Source organism: Choloepus didactylus, chromosome 9, assembly GCF_015220235.1.
Source record: "Choloepus didactylus isolate mChoDid1 chromosome 9, mChoDid1.pri, whole genome shotgun sequence".
In the NCBI taxonomy this organism is placed as follows: Eukaryota; Metazoa; Chordata; class Mammalia; order Pilosa; family Megalonychidae; genus Choloepus; species Choloepus didactylus.
This window is the reverse complement of record NC_051315.1, coordinates 29702452-29724878: the sequence shown is the minus strand read 5'-3', so window position 1 is coordinate 29724878 and position 22427 is coordinate 29702452. Positions and strand designations below refer to the sequence as shown.

General features: G+C 35.6%; 1 protein-coding gene across 5 annotated transcripts in view; it reads left to right on the top strand.

Moving 5' to 3' along the window:
* Positions 1 to 22427, top strand: part of LRP1B (LDL receptor related protein 1B) — a 1893223-nt gene that overhangs the window by 488704 nt on the left and 1382092 nt on the right. The window lies entirely within an intron of this gene.

Here is a 22427-nt window from a genome sequence, read left to right as displayed (position 1 = left end):
CTTTCTCAATCCCAACAGTAAATTCTCACTGAAAGCCCAAGAAGAATTTATCCTAACCTTAGAGACTTCTCAGAAAACGAGAAGTTTTCTGCTACTTTGGACAGGACTCACTTCCTTACAGCTAACCCCAAATCCTTGTACCCCATTATAAATGCATGGTGAATACAAAACACCACTATATTTATTAAAACATGATCAAAACACCATGGATGCTTATTTGAAACGTGGTCACTGCATCAGCAGCTTAAATATCCTTTCTTATCCAGGGAGTACATATTTTACCTCCTTTTACCTTACCTCAAAGGCCATATATTTCCCTAAATTTGTTTTTTCTTCCTCCAAACTCCAGCCAAGATTATGCACTTTCTGTTATAATTATTATTATAATAGTGTGTGATGCTGATGCTAATGGATGGATCAAGAGGAAAGGAGTTTCAAGGCTGTATTCTTTTTGTGGCCATAGACCATTTACCAGACATCTGGCCAGGTTCAAGTAGTCTCTGGTCAAGAAAGAGCTACCTTTTTTATGAACGGCAAAATTGCTCACTTGGACATCTTATTTTTATGATTCTCAAATACCACACAATAGTATAATAAATTATTACATGTATTGCTTTTTCACCAACACTTCCCTTTGATCCTCTTCAGCTCAGTTTTCTACATCAACATTTTGTAGAACAAAAAACTGTGACTTCTCTTTTCCAATATACCATTCTCTTCGCAGTATACCATTTTATGATAATTTTCCAGTAGTTTGCATATATGTGCATATAGGTAGTTGGAGAGTTAGATAGAAAAATGAATAAGTTATGATATTGAGGCAGCTTTTCCCACAAACTGACGTTTATGAAAACGTTATATAATAGAATCCCCATATCTATCTCCCTCTAACACTAAAAAACAAAAATGGTATTATCTCATTATCTCAAATATTTGTCCTTCCCAGTTTCTAAAAGTGAATGGAATATCCTGTACTATTTAACTCCTTTCTCTTAGCCAACTCATAAGATGCATCCTGGTGAAATACAATTTTCTGGAGTCTATAGACTGTAGAAGGTGCTTCTGTTACCTTAATAATGGTATTGCCTGTAAATCAAAGCAATTTAAGGAGGACACGCTTCCAGTCATGCCATCACACAGCACCAGATTAGTGGAGCTGCAAGTACAGCACAGATAATGTGGCAGACATTAGAAACAGACTGCTGCTTTTGCTCAGCAAATTAATAATTCTCAGAGGTCTACTTTTTAATTTCCCATACATTTCAGAGTGACATTTTCCCCCTTAACCATATTCTCTCATCACATTTTTCTTGTCCTTTTCAATAACTTGACCCTTATATTTGTCTTTTAACTGTGGGTTTAACATTGTTCTCACCCTTTAATTGTATAGGCAGTCGGTGCTTTTACTGAATGATCTATTTAGCTTTGATTTGGCATGAACTGGAGTTGACTCAGTTTAGGTAAAAAAAAAAAAAAAAAAAAGACTTACTACAAAATGAACCTTGTCATTTTAATCTCTCTAAGAACAGTTTTATTATCTGCTATTTCATTCTGTGGTTAGGGCTACTAAACCTTATTTTGTGTTCAAAAGGGCTTTTGCTCATCTCTCCTACATGAAGCGTGAGTGATGGTGCTTGGCCCACTTTCTTGGCAAGCTCTTCTCACGACATCCCTCTTCTTCTCTATATCCTCCCTGATTTCGTCCTTTCTAAAATAAATAGCTTGCTCGGGATTGTGCCACCCCAGAAAATATCCATTTCCTAGTGATTTAGGGAAGTCTATACATTCTCTCCATGACATTTCTATTAGGATTGCAGTTATTTCCTTATGTGGAAAATTGTCATGGAGGTAATCATAAAACTGCCCCTTTCCTTTGTTTTTACTTTTACCAATAAGGCTCATATACTTAAGCTCATAATATTGGAAATTTGTACAGTTCCTTACAGTTTGGAAATCACTTCTGTTTACTTCAACAGAGGTATTCCCAGTAACAACATTGTCAGGTTGGCAAGAATGTGCTGTTTCCTCCATTTTATAGATGAGGAAACAGACTCAGAGCGTTATGTGAATTATCTAGAGCCGTATAACAAGTAAGTGGCAGAGTGGAAATTCTGTTGTAACCTCAACAACTTTTTTTTTTCCCATGCTGTTGCAGATTAAATTGTATCCACCAAAAAGATGTGTTCAAGTCCTAACCTCAAGTCCTGTGAATGTGATTCTATTTGCAAATGGGATCTGGGAAGATGGTGTTAGTTAAGATAAAGCCAAACCGGATTAGGGCACAGACAGACAAAAGGTGAGATGGCCATGTGATGAGGGTGGAGACTGAGTTATGCCACAGCCAAGGAACATCGTGGACTGCAGGTCACTTCCAGGACCCTGTAGACTTCAAAGGGATTGTGGTCCTCTGACACCTTGGTTCAGACTTCTAGCCTCCAGAACCCTAAGACAATATGTTACTTTCTTACAGCTGCCCCAGAAACTAGACACAAGCCTCATCAATAGATTGCCCTGGATAAAGGGATCTATTGTGTTCAATTGCAAACAGGCTTTTCTGGAATCTGACTTTGCATCAAAGTAAAATAACAATATTTCAGTTCAAAATATATAACTTTTCAACAATAATATGGGCAATTAAAATATAAGAATATTGAATAGTGTTATTAATCATTATTCCCAGATCTACTGCAGAGACACTCAGGACCCAAAAAACAAAAACAGCATGTTTCAATTTTGTCATTTCTCACCTAGGCATATTGTCTTTCATTTTCTGGTAATAAGAGAGGCTGTTGCATGTACATGACAAATGTCTTTGGAATATAAGCCTTCATAATCCATTTTATGGGGTAGCTTCCTTGGGAGGTAACTGCTATTGGTTATTAGAATTATAGCATTGTATTTAAGAGCTGAAGTGAGTTGAAAATGTTTTGGGAACATCCCTAATTCAAAGCCAGCTTTATTAGGTTTTAAAATAGATTCTACAGTCCACACTCTATAATGAAGGTAAAATGAATTTTCAGCGAAACATTTAAATTTTTAAAAGTCAATTACTCTATATTCACAGTTTTTTATCACTTTATTATCAGGTTGTGTATATCACTGTTGGGGACAACTGGGAGGTCATATAGTAATTCTAATGCATGGATCTGAATGCATACTAAAAAATGAGATACATTAGATCTCAGTAAAACACATTTAATGATATAATTATTGTTCCTGGCACTTTAAATAAATGGAATTTAAATTATTGTGGAGGACTCTAATTTTCTCAATAGAAAGGAGGGATGTGTAATTCAAAGTTAATGAATAATAGAAAATATACCTCTATGCAAAGTTTTTATAGCTATTGTTTGCCTCAGTGGGTATTTAGTAAACCATCTTCAGCTCTCATTTTAACAAACATTCATTGGGCATATTTTACTATGTGCCAGACCTTGAACATACAAAGGAAACAAATTATGCTCCCCACCCTTAAAATATTCAGTCTGACACAGCATGCTACGTGTTAAAAATGAAGTATGTCGCTCACTCGTTATTTTATTATTTATTTGCTTGGATCTTCATCATGGTAGTCAGGTAGGAATCAGATGTCTCTGTAATAATCATGAACAGGGTCTTCAATTGGAGATCTAATGAAGATAAAATAATTTGAGAATAACAAACTACACAATTAATTGAGATAAAATAAAATATATATTTAACAAGCAAAAAAGTATGCAACAAATTCAGAAGATTTTTCACTGGGATTCTGGTATTAACTTTCAGTCCCTGGTCAGTTAGGAACCTGGTTGAAACTTGCTTCAAATATGGTCTCAATTTCAAAGCAGGCTTGATTCTTGCTCCTCTGGTATCATTCTATTTCCACAGCATCTGTCCTGTGTCAAGCACTAATACTATGCAATTCTTATCTCAAGTTCGTTTTAATTATGGTTTCTTCTTTCTTTATCTTATTAACTACACTATATAAACTTTCAAAATGCTCGCTGGTGCTTACTCATGAGCACAGGAATGTGTCTTCTTTCTCAGTTGCATGGTGCTCTGTGTCTTTGTGTGGCTTCTTTCTCTAGTGTTGCCTGAAACTCCATTTGGTGAACCAGTAGGTAACTTTCTGGTGTGGTCTAAACTGACAATGGCTTTTGCCTCACCCCTCCAAATGGAAGTTTCAACACCTTATCATTTATGGGTGTCACATTAAATATGCACCTGGTATTAGAATCTTGGGATTTCCCTTTAAATGGATTTCCATTCAGTGTCCACTGTTAGCTGAATCCCAAAGGAATAGAAGCATGTTGGAAGTGAATACACTGTGATCTGGAGACAGTACAAATCAGTAGTAGATGCCAGGCCAACGTAAATGAAGTGAGGCTTTATTCACCTAACTTTAATTATCAATCATCCTTCTATGTACTCCATTTCAAAATATATAAAAGAGAAGCTCTCAGGTCTAGGCAAATATATTTTGCACAAGACCCACAGAAGATATTTTGCTGACACCATGACTTCATCCTTTTCCATCTACCCTGTTTCCTTGCCCTGTAATAAAAGGTACTCCCAAAGTAACTAAATTTAATTGCTTTATCATTTCTGCCCTCAAAGAACTATTGTTTAATTCAGGTTTGTGTATTTTGGTACCAGGAATGTGTGCATTTTTAAAATTTATATTGCTTTAACTCCATTCTCAAAAATTTCTCTCATGTATATATTAATTCTAATTAATTTTGTAAGTTTTTGTTTTTCCTCATTCTGAACAATACTGGGATAATGATGCTTTATCAACCCTGTGAAAGTTCACATAGTTCACATCTTTGCCTTTAAAAAAGTTACAAGTGTCACATGAATGTATTTTCGATACAAAAATTCCAAAACAGCCCCAAAGTGTACAAAATAAAACATTAAAGTCTCCTGGCACTTCTTCACCAATTCTCACTCCCCTTCCCAGAATTAACCATTTTCAACTGTTTGGAATAGATTTTTCTAGCCATTTTCTATGCATGTACAAACATCCATGTGTATGCAATTTGTAATAAACACAGACTCATTAATTTACACAAGTATGTGTTTTGCTCTGTGATGTGCTTTATTCATTTAACTATATACCTGGTAGGTGATTATATAATAATACACAAATTTCTACCTCATGCTTTTTAACAACTTCAAAGTATTTCTTACATAGAGAAACCATAATTTTTTACATCACTTTCCTACTATTGGACATTTAGTTGGTTTCACATTTTTCACCATTCAAATGGTGAGGCAGTGAGTAGTTTTAGAAGCATATCTTCATAGTACATGTGATGATTTCCCTAGATTAATTCCTATAATTGGAATTGCTATGTCAAAGACATATATTCTAAAATTCTAATTTTAATAGACACTATCAAATTGCCTTCCAAATAGACTTTACCAATTTACACTTCCACCACTGGTTTGCAGAACTGTTTTCTTCCATACAAACCAATATTTGTTATTATAAGTCTATTAGGTTTGCCAAACTTATGAATGAAAATGTATGTCTTTTTTATTTTAGTTTGCATTTTCCTTATTAGTGAGACTGAGATCTTTCCATTTGCTTTCCTACATTTGATTTATGATGCTGCAAATTTCCTGATATCTTTGGTCCATTATTTTTCTTTTGGGTTGTTTGTTTTATCAATTTAATAAAGCAGTTTTCATATTCCAGATACTAATCCTATGTGTATACCACTAATTTAGTAGTGACTACCAATGTTGGAATACAAATATTGATTATTTTTCTAGGTCTTTTTACTCAACTGGGTATTAAACTCCATTAGCTCAGAGTTCTTACTTTATACATAGGCAGTTACTATTGATTGCCAATTGATAATAGGGAGTACAGTGGCAAAATGAAGACAAGAGCAGGCAAAAATATGTCCCTGACTCAAGTCCAAGAATGACGCGGTCAGCTGATGGGTTAGCAGTACCGAATTTGTAAAACCAGAGAACGAAAAAAGGCCCAAAGATATGACCTCTCATTTTTCGTCTGTTTGGTTATTCCCTCATGAATTCATTATTTTGCATATTCACTCATCAAACCATGGGCTTGTTATCTTCGCTCACTTGTTTAGATATTTCCATGAAAATCCATGTGAAAATATGTATTGAGCCAAAATATTTTCAAAGGAATTTTCATGTCCTCAATGTTATTCCACAAGACTGCTTGCAAAAGCCAATATTTCACGTGTCAAATCATTTGTTTTGCATAGTTTTAAAAATTTTAATTCAGCCTTTATTTCATAAAACCATATACATATTTATAAATACATGAAATTATGTAGATTTTGTGTATAAATGTAAACATTTTTAACTGAACAGAAGTACTAGTTTTATCAGGAAGAAAGGATATGTTCAAGATTCAAGCAAAATACAGAAGACTCGTCTTTATATTTCACCATTTTTCTCATTGCCAGTTAGTATATACACTTCACTTCTGAATGCCTTCATTCACTTACTTGCCAGTTTCTTAGGTAACACTTGATGTGTTCCACTCCCTTAGCCAAGAAGCATGGGTTGTGATTTAGAAGGATATGGTTTAAAAGACCTCGGGCTTATTTTAATGAATATTTTCATGCAGGATATGGAAGAAACTTTTTTTCACCATCCTGCATCTACAATCCTAAAGCAGCCCTTTTTTCGTTCTCTTTTCTGTGTGTGTGTGTTTGTGTGTGTGTGTGTATGTGTAGCTGTTATAAATTTTTCTCCCAAATCTGTCCTTCATAGTGTGTGTATGTTTGTTTTTGATGGTGCTTTTGGCCAGATAAAATTGAAGTTCAAGTTTCCTGATTTTTCTTAATTAAAACCCTTAGACCTACCTTTAAATATCATTCTACTGAAGTGATCGTTAATTAAAAGGATACCCTCAATGAGAAATTTTATGGACAGGAAAATCAGTGGTCTAGTCACACATCTTGCTATCTTTGAAAATTGAGATAGACCACTCCAATCATACTGCCGAAAGTCTGTTAACATTCTTAAAAGGTAAACAATGTATCAATTTAATATAAGTATAGGAAAAAATATTGTGTACAACTTTTCAAAGTTTTATTAGAGCTTAATTTTTGTATAACGCATATATATTCCATTTAATATTTGTAATAAAGGTGTAAGTAATGCACAACCATAATTGCTGGGACAGTATAAGAGAAAAAATGAAATTTGTAGAGGGAAAAATAGGTTGGGATTCAGAAGTCTTTGGTTTTAGTGCTGATTGCCACAAGCTTCTTTGGTAAATTAAGAGAATGTCACTACTCTTTTCTAGACCTGGCTTTTTCATCATAAAGCAAAGAGATTGAATTTGGCAATTTTCTAAAACCCTTTCTATCTGTTAAATTCTCTAAAGGAGTGTAATTTTACTATTTTAAATGATTACAAAGGTTTACAGTTTTTATGGCTTTGCTTTTATGACATCTTGTTGGTCATATCTGTGATTTATCCAATGCCAAGTCCTGCTGAGGAATACAGCTCCCCAATTATAACATTGTTTCTATGACAAGAGAATAATATGTTTTGAGATGGGACATTTTTGATAGAATTTATATGAGCACATTATATCAGAAATGGGGACTGCCTGTGTTTGCTAATGAAGTTTAGTTTTTCCCAGGGCTAATTCTTCCAATGGGCTTGTTTGTTTTCTGAATACTCTTATTTTGGGACTTAAAAAAAAAAAAAAAATGTGTATTGCTTTGTGGGAAATCATCATTCATGTTTAAGACCAAAGTCTTATAGTTAATATCTTTGGGATCAAGATCAAGACCTCAAATTCTCAGTGCCTTTTTTATTCTTTTTGGCACAAATGTTTAAATGGAATGGGTACATATAATTAAATCTATATCACTCTCTGCTATGTTAATCCAAGAATTTAGCACATGTGGCTAATTTTACTTTGGGTAGCTTAATTTTATAATTTTTCCTTCAGAACTTCAGCAGTCCTTTAATGTCTCTTGGATGTGTGTGTGAATATTCATAAAAAATATGCTTAGCAAGACCACAATGTTAATTATTTCTGGAGCTATATTGGTAAATTCAGTGGTAAAACACTTCCCTGGATAGGAAAGAATCAGAAAATACTTCTATTTAATATTTGAGGCTAACATTTTCTGTGCTGGATTCTAGATGCCTAACTTTCTATTCCCAAGCAAGTCTGCTGTAATGATTTTAAAGTAATATCTTTGTCTCAAGGGTGTAATGACCTCTGCGAGTCTATTAATTCTGTATCCATATACATGTTTATAGTTCTTCCCTTATAAGCAGAATATTCACCTCTGTCATTTTGATGATACTGGTGTGAATGGAATGCACAATCTAGTCACTAGAGCAAGAACACACAACACTGAGAGAATGCTGACATCCCAACACTTTTGCAAATCTTCCTTTGAGTTATTATGTATTACACAATTTTCTTGTAAGAGTTTTCTTGTAAGAGGCTAATTACCACCTTATTATTGGGGGGTGGGGGAAAAAAGCAATGCAAATGAAGGGATGTAGAGAAATAACCAAAATTCTGATTTGGTGGAAAGTTCCAAATTTAATATTTAAGATACTGGGGAAAACATCAAAATCATAAACAAATGTGATCCCCATTAAGTCTAGAACATATTCAGACATTTATAGTTTAGACTATCCCTTACCTTTATTATGGGATGGAAAAGGATGGTCTTATCAAAATGAATGTGTTTTGTACTTCTTTTTCTTTTCTCCTGTAGCACTTAGCATGATACAGTCTCAGAGTAAACCAACTGTAAATATTTTGTGATTGAGATGGATTGGCACAGTGCCAGGCCAATTTTGTGCAACATTGATCAATTTTTATGCTGTGGTTCACCAGTATTTCTCTAGATTCATTCAGTCCTTCATCGTGCATTAAGTGCCTAATTCTGTTTGTTGTTAGGCCCAATAAAGAAAACAAACAAAACATTAAAAATATTAAAGACTTTGCCCCCACTCTCAAGCAGCTTTTTTTTTTTCTCTTTTTGTAATTGTAATTGTAATAATTTCAAAGTAAAGTGTGTGTTTTATGTGAAGGGTGGAATAGTATGGCACTGGTTTTCCTCATCAGTTTAAATTTTTGCAGGACGTATTCAGCATATAGAAACAACCGTAATGGTCTAGAGCTAGTCAGGTAAGACTGATTCATAAGGGTCAATCACAGTGGGAGAATCTTCTGGAAAAGAAATGTATGATGCTAGATAGAGAATCACAGAGATGAACAGAGAGAATGGCACGAGCCAAATGTGTGTTTTGGGGAGGGTGAAGATTGGAAATATTCAGTTGTTAATATTAAATGTTTTAAGTGCTGTGAGTTTTTAGTCACTTATAAAAAAAGGTTTTGAATAATTATATTTACTAAAATGTATATCATATCTTAATATTTGTAGCCTTTATAGGTAATATCTAAGTGATGTCATAATGAAGATACCAAAATCTGTTAGTCACCATCTGTGAAAAGAAGAGTATGGTAATATGAATCCTAAAAAAGAAAAGAAAACAAAACTCCAAAGGTTAAGAAAAGTGAAGTACAATTAGAAAAGAAAAATCACAAAACTTTAGAAGAGGTTAAAGAGCATTCCAAAAGGGCATATAATAAGCACGCTTGATACTTATCAATGACATGGTAAGGGAAATATATGGGTAATTCAAAACATCATTTGACACATTGATTTCATCATTCTGCACAGGGAAGTTATTAACTGACTAGTGACTTTTTCTACTTCTATCGTGACAGCATGATTTGCTATAGCTTTTAGATTATATTCTCTTTGATCCTTCTGGGGCAGGGATGGGGATAATCTTTGCTAAATTATAATGATGAAAAAAAAAAGGCTCCCGTGGATGTAAAGAATGGAAACACTAAAGTTGGAATTCAAACAGAAATCAGTAGTTCAAGATATAAGGAAGTTCTAAGCGTAAGAGTTAGTGAGTTAAAGAAACCACTGTGAGGATTTTTGTCAGGGAGTTTGATTTTATCCCTGCAGATTTGCTTAAGAGATTTTCTGTTCCTTTCACTAGTGACTTAGTATGTTCTTTTTCCAAAAATGTCATTCTTTTTTTCCTGTGCCTTGAGCACTGAGGAAATCAATATAGTAGGCACTCTCTCCTCTGTTATCAACACCTGTAGTTTTCCATGTGTGATGGCCTGAGATTCTGTGGCTGCTTCTTAATCCATAGCCACAGTGTAACCCATTTGTGCAATATAACATTTTCCACAGCAGCAGGGAACATTAAGCTACTGCTGTGGGTGGTAGAATACAGCCTTTTGTTAGCTATAGGGGGCAAGAGACCTTGGATGAGATTAGAATATTATTTTTGTTTTCGTGGGCACTTTTGAAGATTGTATTGATCCAACTTATGAATGCCTTGACGTGTTGTGGGATTGCTCTTCTATCATGCCGTTTTTCCCTTAGCTTGTTAGTGACTGCCCTCTTGGTGAGAACAGAGGATTTAATGAAATCGCTGCCTGGGCATCCATTCTCTGCAAGGGCCACATGAAAGATATGGATTTTCTATAGGAAGAAAGACGATTCTGCCATAGCCTGGGTTTGATACATTAACCTTAGATTTAGTTGTCTCAGTTTGAAGACCAATTCCCCAAACAGCTGGTTAAACCAAACTAAGCTACATTTGGAGTTAAATGCCGAAAAATGTCAGCCTCTTAAGATTTGCAGAAGGTGGATAGAATGGAGGCAGGAAACTTGGAATCCTCTTTCAGGACAAGAATCTTGCTCAGAGCAAATAGAATAGAAGCTACATTACTTACATGATTTCCAAACTTTTTTATTGTATTCAACGTGTATTTAGAAAGTATCCTAGATGCTATGGATATACCTGTAGTGGCACATTTGGGGGACAGGAGATAATGTATTATAAAGAAGTACAGTCATTCTTCATCATAAAATCTCCCCATAATAAATGTGTAAATTGTTGAATTTGGAGATAGTATGAGAATTTCAGGTAGCTAATTACATTTAATCTCTCACACCCCATCTTGCCTTTTTGTGTTTTTGTTGTTTTTTTTTTCCCCCCCAACTAAAACAACTATAGTCAATGGAGGTTAAAAATGCTACTGGGCACAAAATGTAGGAAACTGTGATTCTTGAGTTTCCAAAGATCTGGAGGCATTTTTAAAGTCACTGGTCATGCCATGGTAGGTTTGAAAAAATTTAAATATTATTGAGAGCTGGATTACTCTCCTATGAAGTTTGTGACTCTTGGATGTCATTTTTCCCATCTGTAAATGGACATGATACCTATATTATAGATTTTTTGTTGTAAATTTAGTGAGATAGTGCACATAAAATCCTCATAAACTGCTTGGTTGTAATAGACAATTATTACATGTTCTGCCCTTCTCCTGCTGTGTACAATAGTGCTTGAATACTGACAATTTTACTCTATTCCTCATGAAGACTGTCCTTAAAAGCCTACTTCTTAAATTCCCATGGGCAACACTGTAGGAGAATTCTGTTAAAGGCATCAGCTCTTCCATTAAGAAATTTGTTTTCTTAAATCCTAATCAACCCACATCCCAAACCATGGATGGAAATACAGTTTACTCTCGTAGTTTCTAATAGCAAGATAAATATACCCTGTTCAGGAAAACAACGTTGTTAATGACTTTTCTGAGATCTATCTCCTTGCTGAATCCAAGTTTATCTTATATTCATTGATCCATCAAATCAAGCAGAAAAGAGGCCATGTTCACAATTTGTTTTACATCATCTATTCTTACCAACATCACAAAAAAATGTTTTTAAAAAAAATGAGCACTTGGTTTGTGGTGCTTTTCCTCTGGAATCTAGGATCTCGATGAAGTTTCATAATTATTAAGTAATTTTAAGGCCCTAGCATCCTTTCTTATCAAGAATCCTCTTTGCTCTTTTCCCTAGCCACTTTGTGTGACCTACCTCTGAACCTTCAAAATACGTAAAAATTGTGCCTTATTGTATTATAACTTTTTTTTTTAATCTTTTTTTCCTCATGTGTTGTAAGTTCAATAAAAGCAAGCTCCATGTATTAAAACCTCTGTAGGTCAAGAACCCAAATATGGAAACTGGGTAAATAACTGTTATATGAATCTCCTAGTAGAATTAGAGACAATTAAATTATTGTAACAGGTAAAATATAAACAATGTAAACTTAACTGTTTGTTTTCTTAATATTCTTGAAATATGGCACCTAAATATGGGCTCTTCTGTATTGTTTCAAACTGATTGATCATGACTTTCTATGGCGGCACTTTAATCTTACATATTCCCATTCAAGACCCTTAAGTCTGCAAAGGAGAGTGCTGGGGAACTGTATTCTTAATATTATTCCCAGATGATTCTTATGCTCAGTCAAGTTTAGGTGACACTGGTATATGTTAAAAGTAATTACCAAGTTTAAGATATCTAACATTTGTATGTAAAGGCATACTGCATTAATTTGGTTTATTCATCCATTTACTTACCTCTGAGTAGATCAGGTACTATGCCCAGAGGTAAAAAGTTAAATAATGTCATTAAGATGTCAGTTCTACCCAAACTCATCTACAGATTCAATGCAATCCCAATCAAAATTCCAACAACCTACTTTGCAGACTTGGAAAAGCTAGTTATCAAATTTATTTGGAAAGGGAAGATGCCTCGAATTGCTAAAGACACTCTAAAACAGAAAAACAAAGTGGGAGGACTTACACTCCCTGACTTTGAAGCTTATTATAAAGCCACAGTTGCCAAAACAGCATGGTACTGGCACAAAGATAGACATATAGATCAATGGAATCGAATTGAGAATTTGGAGATAGACCCCCAGATCTATGGCCGACTGATCTTTGATAAGGCCCCCAAAGTCACTGAACTGGGTCATAATTGTCTTTTCAAGAAATGGGGCTGGGAGAGTTGGATATCCATATCCAAAAGAATGAAAGAGGACCCCTACCTCACACACTACACAAAAATTAACTCAAAATGGATGAAAGATCTCAATATAAAAGAAAGTACCATAAAACTCCTAGAAGATAATGTAGGGAAACATCTTCAAGACCTTGTATTAGGTGGTCACTTCCTGGACTTTACACCCAAAGCACAAGCAACAAAAGAAAAAATAGATGAATGGGAACTCCTCAAGCTTAGAAGTTTCTGTACCTTTTTTCTCAAAAAGAGAAAAAGGTAAAGAGGCAGCCAACTCAATGGGAAAAAATTTTTGGAAACCATGTATCTGACAAAAGACTGATATCTTGCATATATAAAGAAATCCTACAACTCAGTGACGAATAGTACAGACAGCTCAATTATAAAATGGGCAAAAGATATGAAAAGACAGTTCCCTGAATAGGAAATACAAATGGCCAAGAAACACATGAAAAAATGTTCAGCTTCACTGGCTATTAGAGAGGTGCAAATTAAGACCACAATGAGATACCACCTCACACCAATTAGAATGGCTGCCTTTAAACAAACAGGAAACTACAAATGCTGGAGGGGACGTGGAGAAGTTGGAACTCTTATTCATTGTTGGTGGGACTGTATAATGGTTCAGCCACTCTGGAGGTCAGTCTGGCAGTTCCTTAGAAAACTAGTTACAGAGTTACCCTTCGATCCAGCGATTGCACTTCTCGGTATATATCTGGAAGATCTGAAAGCAGAGACACAAACAGATATCTGCACGCCAATGTTCATAGCAGCATTATTCACAATTGCCAAGAGATGGAAACAACCCAAATGTCCTTCTACAGATGAGTGGATAAAAATATGTGGTATACACAATGGAATACTACTTGGCCGTAAGAAGGAACGATGTCGTGAAACATATGACAACATGGATGAACCTTGAAGACATAATGCTGAGTGAAAGAAGCCAGGCACAAAAAGAGAAATATTATATGTTACCACTAATGTGAACTTTGAAAAATGTAAAACAAATGGTTTATAATGTGGAATGTAGGGGAACTAGCGATGGAGAGCAATTAAGGAAGGGGGAACGATGGTCCGGTAAGAACAGATAAACTATTGTGGGTAAGTTTAACGTTCTGGGAATGCCCAGGAATGACTATGGTGTGTTAATTTCTGATGGGTATAGTAGGAACAAATTCACAGAAATGTTGCTATATTAGGTTACTCTCTTGGGGTAGAGTGGGAACATGTTTGCAATAAAGTAGTTATCTTATGTTAGTTGTCTTTTTCTTACTCCCTTGTTATGATCTGTTTGAAATGTTCTTTTACTGTATGTTTTTTTTAATTTTTAATTTTTTTTATTTTTTATACAGTTGATTAAAAAAAAAACAACAAGGAAAAAATATGCAGAGCCCCCTTGAGGAGCTGTTGAAGAATGCAGGGGTATTGGCCTGCTCCACCTGGATGGTTGCTAATGTGCTCACAGACATAGGGGACTGGTGGTTTGATGGGTTGAGCCCTCTACCACAGGACTTGCCCTTGGGAAGACTGTTGCTGCAAAGGAGAGGCTAGGCCTGCCTATAATTGTGCTTAAGAGCCTCCTCCTGAATGCCTCTTTGTTGCTCAGATGTGGCCCTCTCTCTCTACCTAAGCCAACCTGAAAGGTGAAATCTGTGCCCTCCTCACTACATGGGATCAGACACCCAGGGGAGTGAATCTCCCTGGCAACGTGGAATATGACTCCCAGGGAGGAATGTAGACCTGGCATTGTGGGACGGAGAACATCTTCTTGACCAAAAGGGGGAAATGAAAGGAAATGAAATAAGCTTCAGTGGCAGAGAGATTCCAAAAGGAGTCAAGAGGTCACTCTGGTGGGCACTCTTACGCACAATATAGACAACCCTTTTTAGATTCTAATGAATTGGGGTAGCTGGCGGTAGATACCTGAAACTATCAAACTACAACCCAGAACCCATGAATCTCGAAGACAGTTGTATAAAAATGTAGCTTATGAGGGGTGACAATGGGATTGGGAAAGCTGTAATGACCACACTCCTCTTTGTCTAGTTTATGGATGGATGAGTAGAAAAATGGGGGAAGGAAACAAACAAACAGACAAAGGCACCCAGTGTTCTTTTTTACTTTAATTGCTCTTTTTCACTTTAATTATTATTCTTGTTATTCTTGTGTGTGTGGCAATGAAGGTGTCAGGGATTGATTTTGGTGATGAATGTACAACTATGTTATGGTACTGTGAACAATCGAAAGTACGATTTGTTTTGTATGACTGCGTGGTATGTGAATATATCTCAATAAAATGAATATTAAAAAAAAAGTTAAATAAAGGTCCCTGCCCTCAAAGAGCCCACATTCTTACAGGAACAAGACAAATGTTAAAATAAATGGGCAAAATAGGAGCACAAAGAAGTGTGTTTGGAAAGATTAGAAAATATTTCATACAGAGATGTTATTTGTATAGTGTCTTTTATACATGCTTTTCATCTGACTTTCTTTTCCCTTAGCTCTAATTGGGATGGATGTATGATCAAAATAACTTTTTTTTCAAATCCATCATCCCAGACACTGAAATACCCTATCATTGACTATAACATTATTTGCATCACTCAAGGAACCATTCCAGGTTTGAATAATTACATACATCTCTGCTGAATCATGTTGGCATTTTGTTGGTGCCTTGTTGAAGACCTCATCATTTGGGTGATTTCTGTGTCTTAAGAAAAGAGAGGAGGGAAGGAGAAACAAACAACACTTTAATTTGATTACTATAAAAAGGGCTAACTTGTTACTAGGTGTAGGAGATATTATTTTCTAAATGTCACCCTTTTAACAGGTTACATTTGTGAAAATGAGATAGGGAGAAGGAATGATATTAAAATAAAGCTGGGTTTTGAAAATGATAATTATATTTAAATTGTAAATATGGAAATTTGCTGGCATATTACTGATACTTTATATATCATAATTTATAAACAGAGAAATATATTCCCCAACAGTATTTTTAATACCGTTGCATTCCAAAGACAAGAATCTTCTAAATGAATATAAAAGCTATGCTTTAGCTATTCAAATGAAGACAAACCATGGTTTTGTGAAAAGAACACAGCATCAATATTCTAGTCCTCTTTTATTAAACTAGCTGTTGATAGTTTTAGATGAATTACTTAACCTCTCTGGGTTTTACCATCCTCACATGTAAAACGTTAGCTGAGTACTAATGTTTCTCACACTTTAAAGTTCTGTAATATAATAACTCTTCAGGATGTATAGCATTATGTTCATGACCAGCCCTCAATAAAAATTTTGTTTGAATGAATAATAAAACAGCTTACACTCTACTAACTGCCATTAAGGATTCTCAAATGAAGATTTACACACTGTAGAATGTTTCCTATACCTTATATGCATATATTATATATTAATTTTGTTCCTTACAGTCTGTGTTTATGTCTTATTTGTATATGCAGTAGACATCACAACATGTCTCTATACAGCCCTGGTGAAGAGGGAATCAGAACTATATATATATATACACACACACACACATATATATATATTTATCAGAAAGTGTTATTGTTTACATTTGGTTCTTGGGCTACAAGCTGGTGGTTAAAAAGATGCCTTCTGGCTGGATGGAGAGGCTGAGGCAGCAGCCTGGCTTCAAGGGAATGCAGAGGGTTCCCCCCAAATACCTCTGGGTTCCGGAGGCTCCTAGTCTCGCTTGAGGTGAGCCTTTGGATGAGATACTCACCCACACTGGCTGGTCAGCCTGCAGAGGTTGGTCAGGTGGTTGCCCAACTTTTTGATGAGTTTCATGTTCTCTTTTAGGAAATGGCTCTCCAGGAAGAACTAGAAATAAGGAGGCATGCTGGCAGAACTCAGGGCATGCAGATCCAAAAGGCCCATCCAGTTCAGGTCCTTCTCCAGGGCTATGGCAGCTTCCATGGCATCCAGGTTTTTACCCCCACTCATCTTGCGATGGCTCCTCCATGTCCTGGAAAAGGGCACGGCTGTGGGCCTGGTTTTGGGATTTCAAGAGATGCTCAGAGCCCTGGAGCTTTTCCTTAGTCAATGGCAGAAGTGGTCCACACCCTTCAGAGTCATATTGTCGTTGTTGACATAGAAGTCCTGAGTGAGGTAAGGTAGGGGTGGGAAACCAGCAGGTGCAGGTTGACCAGGCAGTCTACTGAGGCTTCCACTTGGGCAGAATAATTCTGATGGATCTGGGAGCTCATGGTTGGTGACAATGAGGAGTTAACCACAAAAAAAAAATCATTTTAGTGGACCCCGAAGCAGGGGATGGCCGGAGATTGCAATTGGAAAGGAAGTTGGAGGGTGGTCCCAGGCTGAAGAGGAGAGTAATTCCCTGGGTCTGTTCCTCCAAACACTGAGGAAGCAAGAGACAGATCTGTGGGACTGCTGGACAGGCTGCCACTTGATATCATTTTTTAAAATTCATTTTTATTGAGATATATTCACATACCATGCAGTCATATAAAATGTACATTCAGTTGTTCACAGTACCATCACATAGTTGTGTGTTCATCACCAAAATTAATTTTTGAACATTTTCATTACCACACACACAAAAATAATAAGAATAAAAATTAAAGTGAAAAGGAACAATTAAAGTAAAAAAGAACACTGGGTGCCTTTTTTTTTTGTTTTGCCCCCATTTTTCTACTCATCCATCTATACACTGGACAAATCACATTGTTACCCCTCATAAGCTACCTTTTTATACAATTGTCTTCAAGATTCAAGGGTTCTGGGTTGTAGTTTGATAGTTTCAGGTATTTTCTGCTAGCTACCCCAATTCATTAGAACCTAAAAAGGGTTGTCTATATTGTGCATAAGAGTGCCCACCAGAGTGACCTCTTGGCTCCTTTTGGAATCTCACTGCCACTGAAGCTTATTTCATTTCCTTCATGTGATATCATTTTGCATTCTTGTTATCCTATATGAGGTGATTCAGCACAAAATAAGACAATAGTAGTCTCAGGTAACATTGAGGGTATTTTAATCAGAGAGTACCTAAGACCAAATTTGCAATAACCTGTGCTGTAAGAAGAGAAGGGATTGTTATCAAGAAATTAGCAGAAATAAAACATGGGCAGTGTTTGGACAAAGAGAAGGATATGATGGTGTATAAATTACTCTTTTTCTCTCTGAGCATAAAGAAAGCAACTCTCTGGAATTCTCCTTGGTCCAGATGGTAAGAAAGGATTCCATAAGGTTATAGACATCCTATCATATCCAATTTACATTCCATAGGCTTTGGGGCCCCTGGTGTGCCCTTACCCACCAATAGTTGCTAATTTTTACCATCTTCACAGCTGATTCATATCACTCTGCAATTTATTTGATCAGTTTTTGGAAGAATGTGGATATTTCATTCATTCAGAATTTATGTGGAATTGCTGGTGTGAGTTAACATTGATGTTTTCCTGAAAAGTCATTGCTTTAAAACTAAATGACCAGAGCTTTGAAAATAGATGAAAAGATGTACTTTTTTAGATGTCCGGTAAAGTATCTTTATTAAAATGGACACTTCCATTCAAAAGTTGCTTATTTGAATAATCTTAGCCATTTCCAGCTGGACTTGCCATCATCTTCAAGGACAAGTCAATGTCATGCTGAACTGTAGGTGTTATGCTGATAATCAGCATCATTGGACCTGAGATGCTGCCATCTTTCTTTTGTGTGCTTGACCTTGTGATTTTAAAGGTGGCAGGGGTGGGGGGAGGAATCTGGCAGCACGTCTCAAAATTAGAACACTCGTAGCTCAGCAGTTCATTTTAGACATTAAGGTCAGATGAGGTGCCAAATAACCTGACAAATTTGGAATGAGCAGCAGGACAGCTACCTCCAGAAATTCAGAAGTTCACAGTGTCACTGCAGCAGCACAAAAATAAGAGAGGTGCTAGTGATCCTTTTCATTAAATGGCTCCAGTTATTTGCAGAGACAATAAACTCTTCCTCTTTACTTCCAAGGAGACTGTGTGGATACATAGCGTGTCAATAAAAATGGATTCTTACATACTCTTGCAATAGTTAATTCAGCCATTTGTGATGTGGATCACTTTACTGATGTGATAGCAAGAGGTTGAGGTTCAAAGGGCAGTTTCTAAGTAGATATATTGAAAAATATGCAGCAGAACCTCGTACTACCTGCTGATGTGCAAGTTCTAACAAGGAAGTTAAGTAGAGTAATTGACATGAAAGTCACATAAATCAAAAAAGAATCCATTTTATATTTATTCACCTTTTTAAAAATGTGTCATTCTAGTCTAGAGCCTATTTAAAAAAAAACTTAAAAAATGGATAGTATGCTGTGATGCTCATAGATGGGCAATTTAAACATATAATGTAGAATTTTTGAGTTCACAATTTCTTTTCCTCTTAAACTTGGATATGCATACAGGTCGTTATCTCTTAACCAGTTAAATCCCTTGTCATGAAATGAGAAAGATGACTCGTTAAAATCTTTTGTAGGGTGTATTTCTCCTCCCCCATCTTTTCTTCTTTGCTTACTCCTCTAAATATTTTTCTCCTTCCCGAATTTGCACTTCAAGCCTATAAACTCAAAATTGTGAAAGGAACATCTGGATGAAAATTAACTGTTCCATTTTCTGACCCCTTCCCACATACCCCACGCAAGCTAAAAAAGCACTTACCAGACCTATATATTTTAATTTACTAAAGTTTTTATGAGTTTAGGAAATTATTGATTACTGTCCAAATAACCATTACTATTGACATATCTGAAGCAGTTCTATGATTAGTTTAAGTCTATTTCTAATTTGGGAAAATATGTCATGAGATCACGAAGAGCAGACAAATTCACTTCATGGAACTTGCCTTTGCCTGATACTCTTTTGTGGTTTTGCAGAATTCATTTACATATTTAATTCTAACTTAGCTGCTCTGGTATTTTCTGTTTTATCAAGTCATTTATCACAAATAGGAATGGTCAGAATTGTCCACTATTTGAGTTAATTTTGTAATCAGAAATAATTAAAATCAATTTAAAATCATAAATGTTAGTTTTCCAATTTCACTCAATCTCTACCTACCTTTATGGCATTATTACAAGCATTGATGTTCATCATAGAGTACTATACTATCATATATATTTTTTTACATATGTAGTAAGCATGTGTAAAGTTTTACGGATGGGAATCACATCTTTTGTTGACTATAGAGACAATCCTAACATTTTACTTTTCCAAATACAAACCCTGATATAATTAAAGACCATCATGCTATGGTCTGCTGTTTTGTTCCCCTGAGAGTACATAGCCTTAGAGTTGAACAAATGAGAACTCTACCTTCTTTTATTAAAAGGTTAATGAAATTCTTCCTGACTTTTTGAGGAAAGTTCAGTTTGGGTTTTTGCCGAGGTCTGGAAACTTTCACAGTGTGTCCAACTAACCTGAATGATACAAGCCAATTTTAAAGTCAATACTTTAACCAGGACTTCAGCTGAATGGGTTCTCAAAGGGTGTCTTCTCTGAAATGTGTCCAAAAATTAAAGAAAGTTAAAAGCCATACAAATAGGGTAAGGGAAGAGGAAAGATAATAATTATGAGCACAGTAAAGATTCCAAACTGTGATAATTTTAATGGTTAATATATTTGAATTTGGGGACAGCATTCTTTTACCATGATTGATTTAAACAGAAAATCATTCTCTAAAATACACATTAATATATTTAATGTAATTATTTATGACACACCAGAAAATTCTATTTAACTCAATATAAGTGACATTGAAATAAAATAAATATGTATACTGCATCAGTTATTTCCAGCATCTAATATGTCTGGAATGAACTTCAAGAGAGGGGAAAAAAATTACTTTTATCTTCCACATGCCATTTCTATTTGTTTCATGGTTTGGGAATTAAAATGATCATCTTTGAAGAGATGCAGTCAGTCATACCTTTATCAATGAGGTTATTAGAACAATCAATGTTTTATGTAACAGCTGTTTAAAAGGCCTAGTTTCTTGAGAGAGAAGGTATATGTCACAAATTGCCCTTTTGCTGATACTTATTACAATCCTTTCATGGATGTACAAAGTATACTGACTTTAAAATACAGGCAATTATAAGTAGCATGGAATAATCATTTTAGACAATCATTAACATTAGCCCTTCACCGCTAATAGTATGGCTTCAGAGTGCATGGACATTTGTTTTCAGTTTAAGTTACTACCAGTTTACTTTCCTAAGAGATAAACGAAAAGCCCACCTTTGTGCTCTGCCAGCTTAATCTCATGTCCCGAAAGAAACTAAGCATCCATCCTTTAATCTTATCTTGCAATTGTGGAGAGAAATTGCTGTTTTGCCATTCTTGTTGTACTAAGCTCCAGATAATATGAATTCATTAATTCACAAACCCTCTTAGTTTCTCAATAACTCATATTTTATTATGTAGTTGATTATTATACATTTAAAAAAAACTAGAAAATTCCCTAGTACATATTTAAATGAGACCAATCAGACAGATTCTGAATCAAATTAATTGAACTGCAGAATCATCTTTGACTTTTCTTCTCTTTCTCTCATCCAATCAAACATCATTTTCCCTAGATTCTACCTCCACAATGTCTCCCATATGGATTATTTATTCATTATTTCATCAAACATTTATTAAGCCCTCATAATGTTCCAAGCCCGGTATGAGAATAAAATACTAAATATTGGCCCCTCTGGTTGCTGAGTTCACCGGAGAAACAAATAATGAAAATGAATGAGATGTGAAGTACAATAGTATAGGCAGGTTGAGCAAATAGTGTCCATTCTAGCCCAGGCTCTTTGATTAAAAGGAGCAGGCATTCCCCCAAAAAAGCTCAAGAAAGCAGGTTAGAGAGGAGAGGGGATGGGGTGAAGGTTGTAAAAACAGTGTACAGAAATCCAGTAGGATTGGAACCACGTAATAGCTAGAAATCAGTAGGGCTCCAATAGGGGCTGGTTCTGGGTTCGAGGCAGGAGGGGTTACTGCAGATGAAATCCTTGAACCTTGCCTCTAATGTTTCACTTTAATGCAACTCACCCGAAATGTACATACTTGTTTCTTTTCATCTTGCTATGAATGTATAGCTTCCTCTTAATTTCTTAGTTCAAATTATCAAGAGAAAAAAAAAAAAAATGAACTGAGGGAGTAGCCCAGCCTCTCCACAGATGCCCTTAGATCAGTTGCCCCCTCTAATCCTATCGGAGATGGTGTGGACGAGTGACATCGACCTCCTAGGTCCATCCTTTCATCTGAGGCTGTGGACAGGGGTCAAGGTAAGCCCAGCAGGCCAAAACATGTCTAGTATAACATCCTTCCCATGTCCGTTGCTATTCTCATAATTTAATCCCTATTGTTAGACTATTATAATAGAGTTACGACTTATTCTCTGGATGGGGAGAAAGACCTCAAATGTTTATAAATGTTCTCTTGGCACTTAGTTTTTAATTCTATTGTAGCGTTACTCTTTTACAAGTCTTTCTACTATTACAGGGACACAGTA